The 12,855-nt window shown below is 44.9% G+C and overlaps 1 non-coding gene across 1 annotated transcript; it reads left to right on the plus strand.

The window, feature by feature from the left end:
* Positions 1-5,009: 5,009 nt before the first annotated feature.
* TRNAG-CCC lies at positions 5,010-5,082 on the plus strand. Its single transcript has one exon. It is a non-coding gene; the product is annotated as a tRNA-Gly (tRNA).
* Positions 5,083-12,855: the final 7,773 nt, after the last annotated feature.

Genomic DNA, 12,855 nt, shown 5'->3' on the forward strand with positions numbered 1-12,855 from the left:
TGGCTTCCCCGGAAGTTCAGTGGTAAAGAATCTGTCTGCCAATGCAGGAGACACAGGTTTGACCCCTGGGCTGGGAAGATCCCCTGCAGAATGATATGGCAATCCACTCCAGTGTTCTTGCCTGGAAAATCCCACGGTCAGAGGAGCCTGGCAGGCTACAGTCCATGGGGTCGCAAAGAGTTGGACATGACTGAGCACACACAGTCTTTAAGGATAGTAAGACATCAGGTAAAAGAATCCCTTTGGGGAAGGGATGATGGATGAACGAAGCCTGTGGTAACTGCAGATACCAAGCCAAATGGACAGAGAGATATGAGGAAACATGACCCTCATATGGGCATTGAGAACACATGCCCATTAGCAGAGAATCAACTCACACCACGTGGCGGACACTAAAAGAAGCTGCTGAGCAGGCTCACCATTATGTTCACAGTTGTAGAGACTCAAGCTGAGTCACCATAGTGATTCAGTCACATCTCAAGTGATAGAAGGCTGACCTCTCACTGGCAAGCCTGAATCACATCACTACAACTATCTCTATCTCTGGCCAAACTCAGATACTACTTACTCAGTGTGTATGTGAATCACTTCTAAATTAAGCACGAAGACTTCCAAATTAGTTCAAAGTCATCTAACATCTGGACAGGAGATACATATTACTGAATGGGAGGAGGGGACATAGGAGTGGGGAAAAAATAGAAAGAAGGCTGTGTTCTCTAAGAAAACTATTTTCTTTTGAAACATAGGACTTATTTCTGCAGAAATGACTGACTCACTTTCTTTTTCTGATCATCGAAAAAACAAACAAGTGTGTGTAATAGAGTGTTTTACAACCAAATAAAGATGTCATGTGGGCAGTAGGTTCTTAATTCAGTTTGTATTACTCTAGCTACATTTAAATGCATGCGTGAGCATAAGATTGATTTATTTCTGGGCTGGATTGCCTAAGGTCTTTCTGCTGTTACAAACAGCTTCCTGTAAAGACTTCTCAGTTTCTCTGGGATGCAGGAACACAGCTCACCCCAAGATGTTCTCTGACTTGTCACCCCAAGTCCTTGCTCTTATTTCCATGGGCTGCCAGCCTCACTGCAGAGCACTTGGCTCTTTGGGAGTAAGCTAGGAAGTGTCCTCTTTGCCTTGGGTTCTCTTTGAGGTTCTCTTTGCCTTGGGTTCTCTCCCTGTTACAGGATTCCCAGGTACTGGGCACGAGTAGGAAAAAAGCATCTGTGGTTAGCACCACGTGCTCTGGAAGCAGAGAGAACAGGGTTCAATCCTGGTTCTGCCACTTCACTCTTTGCAACTACAGACAAGTTGCTAATGCTCTTTGAGCCTCAGCTTCTTCATCTGTGAAATGGGGATACTTAAGAGTCCCTAACCTATAGTTATTGCGAGGATTAACTATGACCATCTTTGTGCATCTTAGTTCATCTTAGTTCAGGGCCTGATCACATATCAAAAGCTTCACAAATATGAGCTCTAATTCTTTCTAGTGGAGGGCTGTCTGGAGTTATTTATTTAGATACCCTAGAAGTTGAGTCAAGGGAATCTGATGTTTTAGATGACAGAGAACTGTAATATCCAGCCAAACTGGTCATCCTTTCCCTCAGGGTCCTTGCTTTTCCTATCACAGTGCTCCTCATTCATCACCTTTGGCTTTAATTTCTTGTTTAACGTCTGCCTTTCCCAGCAGAAGATCCTGTTAATTTTTTTTTAATCACTGTGGGATGCCCCACACCCACAGAGCTCTTGATACAGAGTTCTGCAATGGCTGTTTGTTGAACGACTGAAAGACTGAAAAATCAATGGACCAATGGAATGAGACCAAATGAACAACTGAACCATAGACCAAATGACTGAACGATCCATTGATTGAATGAATTAATAGACAAATGACTGAAATTCATCATCTACATTCAACTGGATGATCTGAAAATACTTCCTAGCATGACAAAAGACAAGACTGCTAAATACAGGATTTTAACTTGGGAAATCAGAGTCTTTGGGGACGATACAGAAAAGCTGGTTTTGAGTATTTTAAGGAGTTCAATTCTATCCCCCCCATCAGTGATGGGACGGGTGATAATACCCTACTGGAAAACATTACTCACGTAGCCTTCAAACTGCACATCCCTCCCACCCTCCATCATAACCCAGGACCTGCTTGACAGCTTCTGGCTGTGGCATGTCTATCCATGTCAGATGACATCATGGCCAAACCATGTGTCTTGGGCTGTGAGAACAACTGGGAAAATCAGCAGAAAACCCCAGATCTTTCACTGTCTAATTTCTGACAAGGAAGACTCTTCCTTGAAAACACCCCCAATCCCTTTTTTTCTGAGCGAACTCATCCCATCTTTCCAGAAAGGCCAGACAGGGGCAAGGCCTTGCTAGACTCGCTCGGGGGGATTTAGTGTCTTCATACCTTGTTCATCAGCCACAGGACAGGCTCATCTTTCAGAAGCTCTGGAATTCTGCCCACAGACGTCTGGACATCGTGTTGCATTCTCACGGAGCCTCTTAGGACATATGCAGCCAAAGAAGATGCAAACTGTTCTTAAATGATAACCTGCCTCAAACTAAGGTACTTAACATGACCATCAGACGGTATTTTGATGATCCTATCCTACCAAGAATCTGTAAGTATAAAGAAAATAACAGAAACACTTACTTAAGGTCGTTTTCCTGTTGTAAGGGAGGAAAGGACACCCACATCCAGACTGGGCAAAATCTTAAGTGTCCCTGGGAAGACTTTCTAAGAGAACCAAACATGATGACTACCTACCTGCAACGGAACAAACAATAACTGCCTAATAATTAAATAATAATTACACAGCCACCAGGTATCAAACACCTTCTCCATTCCATGCACCAGACTGCACACTTTCTAGACAGCAGAGCATTTAACCTGCATGGTAGTTCTATGACATTGGTATTACTGTTTCCACTTTACAGACAGGTAAACTGAGGCTTCCAGTATGTGTCAACACATATATGAACCAGACCTAATTTCAAAGCTGGTGCTCCTACCCCTGCAGAGGCTGAACCACAGCCCATTGAGATAGGAGGGAAAGGTGACTGCCGACAAAGTGGAACAGAAGAGTTGAGTGTAACTTAAGAAGGATAAAGTGGTGCCTAAAATCTAAAGGGGAGAAGGCGGAGAAGACCTCGTGAACACATGACCAGTTTGTTAGCTGATCTATTGCCATCACATGAGTAAAGGAGAGCCTTCCAAAGAGATTCCAAAAGCTGGAAAGAATAGATGAGTGACAGCCCAGAAGGCAGATGGCAGCCCAAGGTAGCAAGACACCTTGTAACAATGAGTGTTGTCCCCAACTGCTGGGTCTGGTCAGAGAATGGGCTCTCAGACACAGAAAGAGTCCTTGCAGATGGCAGCAAACATCCTGTGGGTGCCAAAGAGGAGGGGATGGGAGATAGCTCAGAGGTCCTGTCCAACTCCCTCTGTTAGCTTTAGGGAGATGCTTAGTAACCATCTGACAAACTTACCCTTGCAGTTATCTGCCACAGGCACGCAACTAAAACAGCCTATGCAGAACTGGTCCGTTGTGACATTTTAATCTCCTGCAGGAGAAAGGAAGCAATGATGGGGAACTGTTATTCTGAATCTATTTGTGATAAACAAAGAAGAGGGTGGGCATTAGAAGGGACAAAATTATTGGGAGAGGAAGGAAACTGGGGGTATTACTGTATTGCTTGCAATAGATTGGCTGCTGCTGCTGCTGCTGCTAAGTCGCTTCAGTCGTGTCCGACTCTGTGCGACCCCATAGATGGCAGCCCACCAGGCTCCCCCGTCCCTGGGATTCTCCAGGCAAGAACACTGGAGCAGGTTGCCATTTCCTTCTCCAATGCATGAAAGTGAAAAGTGAAAGGGAAGTCGTTCAGTCGTGTCTGACTCTTCGCGACCCCATGGACTGCAGCCTACCAGGCTCCTCCGTCCATGGGATTTTCCAGGCAAGAGTACTGGAGTGGGGTGCCATTGCTCCATTCCTTTATTAAAGGCCACCCTCTTAAAGTAGGGTCATCATGATTATCTCACAGCTAGACCAATCTAAGAGTTAATTTGCCCATGGCTGCACAGCTCATAATTGGTTCAAACTCAGATATGCCTTATTTCAAAACCATCTCTCTTTTCTCCAAAGTTTTTTTTTTTTTTTCATACTGTGCATGGGAATAACTAAAACTTTATTATTTTATTTATTTATTATAACTAAAACTATATTAATAACTTATTAATATGGTTTCCAATAACAATGTGAAAATTGGAATTATCAATTCAATATGTACTCAAAGTACATACTGAACTCAGGGAAGGGGGGGATTGGGCAGAGCTCTGAAAGCATAGTTCTCAGGACAGGTAGGTTGTGACGAACAGAAAAGGAAACATAAGGCTGCTGTGTAGAGTAAGACATGGGGAGTAGGTCAGAATGGGCTGTTCAGACAGGCCAACTTAATCACTGAAGAAAGACAAGAAACAGGAAATGGATCAAACCAGACATCACCTCCTTCACAATTCAGTCTCATTTTGGCCTTGAGACCAAGCTATACAACTGGTTCCAGACTGCCCATAACACAGGTTCACAGATGGGACCTCAGATACTTCAATCTGAATGAAGCCTGCATGTGTCAACTTTGCTCCTAAAGATAACATATAAAAGCACAGTTACCTTTTTTTTTTTTAGAGTACAGAATGATTTCAACATGTCAAGAGAAAATATTAACAGGAAATAGGGTCACAAGGCTTTGGAAAATTAAAATGCCAATATGGCAAACTGAATGGAAAACATGATGATGGGAAAAGATGTTAATGACAGCTTTAACTATACTGATCTTTATCTCCTCTCTGCTTCTTAAGTTCTCCTGGGAAACTTGGGTACTACAAGGCACCCACCCAATCTCTTGTTCATTAGACACTTCCTGATGGGCTGAATAGGGCCGAATTTCCCCATTATCCCTAGTGTGTAAAAGTTATTCTAAAATAGATTTTAGGGACTTCCCTGGTGGTCCAGTGGCTAAAACTCTCCACTCCCAATGCAGGGGGCCCAGGTTCGATCCCTGGCCAGGGAACTAGATGCTGCGTGGGACAACAAAGAGCAAAGATTCCACGTGGAATTACAACTAGGACCCAGCACAGTCAAATAAATATTTTTTTAAATGGCTGAGTCACTCTGCTGTACACCTGAAACTATCACAACATTGTTAATCAGCTGTCAGTTCAGTTCAGTCGCTCAGTCATGTCTGACTCTTTGCGACCCCATGAACGGCAGCAGGCCAGGCCTCCCTATCCATCACCAACTGTCGGAGTCTACCCAAACCCACATCCATTGAGTCGGTGATGCCATCCAACCATCTCATCCTCTGTCATCCCCTTCTCCTCCTGCCCTAAATCCTTCCCAGCATCAGGGTCTTCTCAAATGAGTCTGCTCTCCGTATCAGGTGGCCAAAGTATTGGAGTTTCAGCTTCAATATCAGTCCTTCCAATGAACACCCAGGACTGATCTCCTTTAGGATGGACTCGTTGGATCTCCTTGTAGTCCAAGGGACTCTCAAGAGTCGTCTCCAACACCACAGTTCAAAAGCATCAATTCTTCAGCACTCAGCTTTCTTTATAGTCCAACTCTCACATCGATACATGACCACAGGAAAAACCATAGCCTCGACTAGACGGACCTTTGTTGGCAAAGTAATGTCTCTGCTTTTGAATATGCTATCTAGGTTGGTCATAACTTTCCTTCCAAGAAGTAAGCGTCTTTTAATTTCATGGCTGCAATCACCATATGCAGTGATTTTGGAGCCCCCCCAAAAAAAGTCTGACACTGTTTCCCCATCTATTTGCCATGAAGTGATGGGACTGGATGCCATGATCTTCGTTTTCTGAATGTTGAGCTTTAAGCCAACTTTTTCACTCTCCACTTTCACTTTCATCAAGAGGCTTTTGAGTTCCTCTTCACTTTCTGCCATAAGGGTGGTGTCATCTGCATATCTGAGGTTATTGACATTTCTCCCAGCAATCTTGATTCCAGCTTGTGTTTCTTCCAGTCCGGCATTTCTCATAATGTACTCTGCATCTAAGTTAAATAAGCAGGGTGACAATATACAGCCTTGACGTACTCCTTTTCCTATTTGGAACCAGTCTGTTGTTCCATGTCCAGTTCTAACTGTTGCTTCCTGACCTGCATACAGATTTCTCAAGAGGCAGGTCAGGTGGTCTGGTATTTCCATCTCCTTCAGAATTTTCCACAGTTTACTGTGATCCACATAGTCAGCTGTATTCCAATATAAAATAAAAAGTTTTCAAAAAATTTAAAAACAGATTTTATTCTAAACAGTTGTCATTAGATCACGAGGGTTACTTACAATTAGACAACCACCAGTGTTAAGTGTGTGTTGGGGGTCGGGGGCTGAAATGCTTTTTACATCTATGCTAGGGATCGAGATGCTACACTGCAGAGTACTTAAACATGATGAAATTTAGCTTGACATATGGGGAACAGTCCAAGAAATGGTTGCTGGTGCTTTAGTTGTTGTTTTGTAGTTTCTATTCCTACCATCTTTGGAGTTTGATATATGTGGGTCCAATTTAAGACTCTGCAACCTGCTACATGACCTTGGCGAAATTATATAACATCCCTGGGACTCAGTTTGCTCTTCGGTCAAAGGTTGACAAGACCACCACCTCAGGAAAGTGTTGTGAGGATGCTGTGGAATGGCTCAGGGACAGAGTCTGGCAGAGTCTTGTTGATGGGAGCTCAAAAAGGGCACTTGGGTTCCATTATCCTGAGCACCTCCCTTGAAGCTGAGCAGCTCCTCCTTGGGTAGGCCATGGTAAACCCTCCACTGCACCACCTCCAAGTCCAGCCCTCACCCAAAGATCAAAATCATTCTCAGGCTAGGAACTCGGAACTCCAAGTTTGTCTCTTCATCGCATTCAACAGCCATTCTCTGGAGTGAGTCATACCAACACCTCCCTCCCAGTGGGCCTGGCAGAATACAAGTATTTTGCTACCGAGTGGTTACAAATTCCATCCGGGTCAGCGAATTACAGGGATTTCATCTTAGGAAGAGGGCCCAGCTCCGCAAACTGCTCCGGGTTCCCCAGCATCTCCCGAAAAGAACCTGATCTCCAAAAATTCAAGGCTAGAGTCACGTAAATGCAGAGTTCCAAAGAATAGCAAGAAGAGATAAGAAAGCCTTCTTCAGCGATCAATGCAAAGAAATAGAGGAAAACAACAGAATGGGAATGACTAGAGATCTCTTCAAGAAAATTAGAGATACCAAGGACACATTTCATGCAAAGATGAACTCGATAAAGGACAGAAATGGTATGGACCTAACAGAAGCAGAAGATATTAAGAAGAGATGGCAAGAATACACAGAAGAACTGTACAAAAAAGATCTTCACGATACAGATAATCACGATGGTGTGATCACTGACCTAGAGCCAGACATCCTGGAATGTGAAGTCAAGTGGGCCTTAGAAAGCATCACTACGAACAAAGCTAGCGGAGGTGATGGAATTCCAGTTGAGCTATTTTAAATCCTGAAAGATGATGCTGTGAAAGCGCTGCACTCAATATGCCAGCAAATTTGGAAAACTCAGCAGTGGCCACAGGACTGGAAAAGGTCAGTTTTCATTCCAATCCCAAAGAAAGGCAATGCCAAAGAATGCTCGAACTACCGCACAATTGCACTCATCTCACACACTAGTAAAGTAATGCTCAAAATTCTCCAAGCCAGGCTTCAGCAATATGTGAACCGTGAACTTCCTGATGTTCAAGCTGGTTTTAGAAAAGGCAGAGGAACCAGAGATCAAATTGTCAACATCCACTGGATCATGGAAAAAGCAAAGAGAATTCCAGAAAAATACCTATTTCAGCTTTATTGACTATGCCAAAGCCTTTGACTGTGTGGATCACAACAAACTGTGGAAAATTCTGAAAGAGATGGGAATACCAGACCACCTGACCTGCCTCTTGAGAAATTTGTATGCAGGTCAGGAAGCAACAGTTAGAACTGGACATGGAACAACAGACTGGTTCCAAATAGGAAAAGGAGTACATCAAGGCTGTATATTGTCACCCTGCTTATTTAACTTAGATGCAGAGTACATCATGAGAAATGCCGGACTGGAAGAAACACAAGCTGGAATCAAGATTGCCGGAAGAAATGTCAATAACCTCAGATATGCAGATGACACCACCCTTATGGCAGAAAGTGAAGAAGAACTCAAAAGCCTCTTGATGAAAGTGAAAGTGGAGAGTGAAAAAGTTGGCTTAAAGCTCAACATTCAGAAAACGAAGATCATGGCATCCAGTCCCATCACTTCATGGGAAATAGATGGGGAAACAGTGGATCAGTGTCAGACTTTATTTTGGGGGGCTCCAAAATCACTGCAGATGGTGACTGCAGCCATGAAATTAAAAGATGCTTACTCCTTGGAAGGAAAGTTATGACCAACCTAGATAGCATATTCAAAAGCAGAGACATTACTTTGCCAACAAATGTCCGTCTAGTCAAGGCTATGGTTTTTCCTGTGGTCATGTATGGATGTGAGAGTTGGACTGTGAAGAAGGCTGAGCGCCAAAGAATTGATGCTTTTGAACTGTGGTGTTGGAGAAGACTCTTGAGAGTCCCTTGGACTACAAGGAGGTCCAACCAGTCCATTCTGAAGATCAGCCCTGGGATTTCTTTGGAAGGAATGATGCTAAAGCTGAAACTCCAGTACTTTGGCCACCTCATGCGAAGAGTTGACTCATTGGAAAAGACTCTGATGCTGGGAGGGATTGGGGGCAGGAGGAGAAGGGGACGACAGAGGATGAGATGGCTGGATGGCATCACTGACTCAATGGATGTGAGTCTGAATGAACTCCGGGAGTTGGTGATGGACAGGGAGGCCTGGCGTGCTGCGATTCATGGGGTCGCAAAGAGTCAGACACGACTGAGCGACTGAACTAAACTGAACTGAGAGTCACTGTGAGCTGGGCAGGCATGGGAACAAGGCCCCTTTGGAAAGGCAGTGCAGGCCGCAGCCCCGCATCCACGCCTCACGGCCGCCGTCTCCACACACCAGGTACCGGAGGCACAGGGGAGTGACGGACCGCACGAGTCACTGTCACCCGCCAAAGGAGTCCTGCACGCTCAGTCTTCTCCTCAAGACTCAAGAGCGGCCGGGAGACGTTCCCGCGAGAGGGTCGCCAGCTTCCTGTCCTGCTTTCCCAGCTCCTCTCTCTAGGTTTCCCATCCTAATGAACTGCAAGCCTCGGCGCCTTTTAACTCACTCACACGCCAAGAGCCAAAAACACGACGTGAGAAATCGCAGGGCAACGCACATCTCCACAACCAGGGGAGGAGTCCTCCCTAAAGCCCACTTTTGCTCCCGGACGCGTCAGGGTCCTGACTGGAAACACTCGAAGGAGTAACTGAAGAGAGTTTAACGAAAGGGCAACCAACGAATGAGGAAACAGCAGCGGCCTGAACCCACTCGGGAGGGGAGGAGAGATCACTCCCGGGCTAGCGACCGCGGGATTCCGGGACACCCCGCCCCCCCACCCCCGGCCTGAAGGGGCCGAGGGAGACAGCGGCCCTCGGCGACAGGTGGAGGAAAACGACCATCCAACACCCTGGCCCACCGGGAGGAAGCCAGGAGATTAAAGACACCCACCTCAGGTCTCAGCCACTGCCTCCCAGGCCCAGAGCAGGAGGGGTCACCGGGAACATCCAGAACCATCTCTGACGGCCGGGAGTCCTGTGCCTCCGCCATCGTCCGGGCTGAGCCCTCTCTCCAAAGCCAGGCCTCTCCCGAGGGACCCCACTTGGGTGTGGATCCCAACTAGCTCTGAAGCTTGAGCAGCTCACGTTACACAGCAGAGCTTCACTTTCTCATCTGCAGATAGGATTAACAACACCTGCTACCTGGGGGTGGTCTTAAGGCTTATCCACGTGAAATGCAGACTGCACAGAGCAAATCCCGCGCACCTGTTCTCATCTTTCCCGGCTATTCTGACATACGCGCGCATGCACGTGCGCAGAAGTGCACATGCCTGCAGAGAAAGGCACGTGTGCTCAGAGAAAGCCACGTGCGCACCTGGAATCGCACGCACGCGTCCAGAAACGCACGTGGGTGCGAACACACACACACACACACACACACACACACACGCACACGCACACACCGAGGATAGCAGTAAATAGTACACCTACAGAAATTAAATGTGGATATGGTTCAGTCCTCCAGGACGGTAACTAGACACTTGTCCATGGTAAAGGCTGCTTCCCAAAGGACTCACCCAACTCCTGTAACTTAATGCTCCAAGAAGCGCTAAGAACTGAGGGGAGCAGAAGTATTTCTTTTTGAAAAGGGATACCAAACATCTTCACCCCCAAGAAATGGCAGAGAAGTAAATCTTTTAAACAGATCCAAGGATGAGGATGACAGAATGTAGTTTGTCAATACACTGCATGATAAATTACCACAAGCTTAGCAACTTAGAACAATCCTTATTTATCATTCTGCCACGTGGTTGTTGGCAGAATTCACTTCCTTACAGATATCGAACTCGTGGCAGCTCACTTTTTGAAAGCTAGTGGGTCAGAGGTAGAGATTTCCTGACTGCTGGCTCTGCCTGCGAAGGGCTCACCTGATTAGGTCAGGCCCACCCAGGAGACTCTCTCCATTAGAGACCTTAATTCCACCTGTAAAATCGCTTCACTTTGGCCACAAGACTCAGCAGAATCACAGGAGCAGAATCCCACAATCTTTGCCACATTCTGTTGGTTAGAAGGAAGTTACAAGCACCACCCACATTCACGGGGAGGGGACTATACATGGGCCAGGTAACCTGGCAGTAATTTAGAATTCTGCCCAGTACAGACATATATAAATGAATGTAAGGATATGCTTTGTAAGGTAAGAGGAATAAAGATGGTTAACCTCATTTTTGCAGGGACTCAGAGACTCTTAAATATATTACCCAAATCATAAGCTCGCCTCTGTGACGAAGCTGAAACACACAGTGAGATTTTCATATTCTCTCTCCTCCACTTTTCAAACTGGCAAAGAAGGGAAGGCTCTGTTGCACCATTAAGTGGGACACATAGCTGATGTTCAGAGCTTATTGATCACTTGATCCCAGTAAATGATAAATGAGTTGCAAGTGGCCTTGTGCACGATGGCAGCCACATGGCTTTTAGCAGAGCTAGAATCAAATGCAGGGCTCTGGACTCCTGACTCAGTGCTCCTTCACAATGGACAGATCTCATTGTGCCCTTCACTGTCCCTGTCAAAGACAGGCTTGAAGGCAAGAGAATTGCTGGGTCCAGGAATCATGTTTTCTTCTCATCCAAATGATTTGACCTCATAGGCAAAGCCTTTCTTGATCTAGGAGTCCATCCAAAAATCTGGAGAAAATTAGTTATTCTAAAATTAAAGTTACTATAAGAATGGCAGGAAAGAAATAAAAAAATTCAAGTTGTGAACAATCCACATATATATTGTACAAATGATGGGCCAAGCTGATACAATTAAAAGGTATTATGTGGTTCATGGTATGTTTATATCAATTAATACATATTAAAATATACTATGTGGTTCAGGGATTATTGATATCTACCTACTCTTAAGTGTTGGTTGTTTTTAATGAAAACAGTATGCTGAGAACAATCATAACCAAATAGAAGCCGTCACTCATGTATGTATATTAAAACAACTACAACTAAGCCGCGCTTGCAACACAGTAAAAACATCATCTTCCTGAGCCATGATGATTGTGGACTTTCTAAATTGGCATGAAACAAAGAGATCTGGGTTCAGGGTTTTGCTTGGCCTCATTTCTAGCTCTATGATCTTGAGGAAAGCACTCTCCCCTCCCAGCTCACTGCTTGAAACACACGTAGGATAGCAGACACTCAGCTGTGGGTCCCCCGCCCCTCGGCCTTGTTAGTTACCAACTGGATTTCTCTTAGAACCTCCTGGGTGTCCTTCTTGTGAGTTAACTAGTAAATCAGGTACTCGCACGCCCCTGCTTAAAACTCTGTGTAATACTCTGTCATATATGGTAGCCAGAGTCCACACAGAGCTTTTTTTTTTTTTTTTTCCTTTTTAACAGTTACTTTTATTTTTTTTTTAATTTATTTATTTTAATTGGAGGCTAACTACTTTACAATATTGTAGTGGTTTTTGCCATACATTGACATGAATCAGCCATGGGTGTACATGTGTTTCCCATCTTGAACCCCCCTCCCCACACAGAGCTATTAAGCATCTGCTGTGTGACTGACCTCAGCTGAGATGTCCTGTAAGTATAAAACACACACCAGGTTTCAAAGATGTAGCATGAAAAAAAGAATGGAAAACATCTCAATAATATTTTATAGGGGCTTCCCTGATAGCTCAGTTGGTAAAGAATCCACCTGCAATGCAGGAGATTTGATTTCTGGGCCGGGAAGATCCTTTGGAGAAGGGATAGGCTACCCACTCCAGTATTCTAGGGCTTCCCTTGTAGCTCAGCTGGTAAAGAATCCACCTGCAATGTGGGTAGACCTGGGTTAGGTCTTTGGGTTGGGAAGATCCCCTGGAGAAGGGAATGTTTTATAGCATGCACAGATGGATATGATACCACTTCAGATATACTGGGTTAAATAAAATATAAACAGATTACCTTTCTGTAAATGTTTTTAATGTGACTATTAGAAACTTTTAAATAGCATATGTGGCTCACGTTATATCTCAGAGGGAAAGCACTGATCTACAGTTTCTCACTGTCCTCAGAAAAGAATTTAAACTCCTTAGCAGTATCCAAGGTGATTTGGTCCCCCCGGGGTTTCCTCACAAATTCTCCTCGT

The sequence above is a fragment of the Bos indicus x Bos taurus genome, chromosome 22 (assembly GCF_003369695.1).
Source record: "Bos indicus x Bos taurus breed Angus x Brahman F1 hybrid chromosome 22, Bos_hybrid_MaternalHap_v2.0, whole genome shotgun sequence".
NCBI lineage: Eukaryota > Metazoa > Chordata > Mammalia > Artiodactyla > Bovidae > Bos > Bos indicus x Bos taurus.